This window comes from Gregarina niphandrodes (genome assembly GCF_000223845.1).
Source record: "Gregarina niphandrodes unplaced genomic scaffold scaffold00092, whole genome shotgun sequence".
Classification (NCBI taxonomy): domain Eukaryota; phylum Apicomplexa; class Conoidasida; order Eugregarinorida; family Gregarinidae; genus Gregarina; species Gregarina niphandrodes.
The window spans coordinates 5125-5532 of NW_011645857.1; positions in this window are offsets into that span (position 1 = coordinate 5125).

Here is a 408-nt window from a genome sequence, read left to right on the forward strand (position 1 = left end):
AGTCCTGCAGCAGCTGGTGGTTACCCTAGCGGCGGTCACCGGGGTGTGGTTGGTTGCAGTTGACACTCCGTGTGGGAGGACCGTCCGCGCACTGCCGTCCGCCATTTCCACCCTGTACGTCACCTGTACGTCACCTGACAACGGGCCACAGGCAGTAGCCCCTTCGAGAGGAACACCGGTCGGACACCGGACGCTAATCGTTACACCCAGCATTTACGCAGCGTGTTTCGAATCACATGGAGCGGGCATGAGACTTCCTGGATCGGTACTGGACTCGCGCCAAGGGTCAGTACGATAAGAACCGTCGAGACGTCAGTCTGCGACCCGGAAGTCACGTCCTAGTGCAGCTTACGGACTTCGAACGTGCCAAGTTCCCGATTGGGAGACTCCCCACGATAGTCCTTAGTG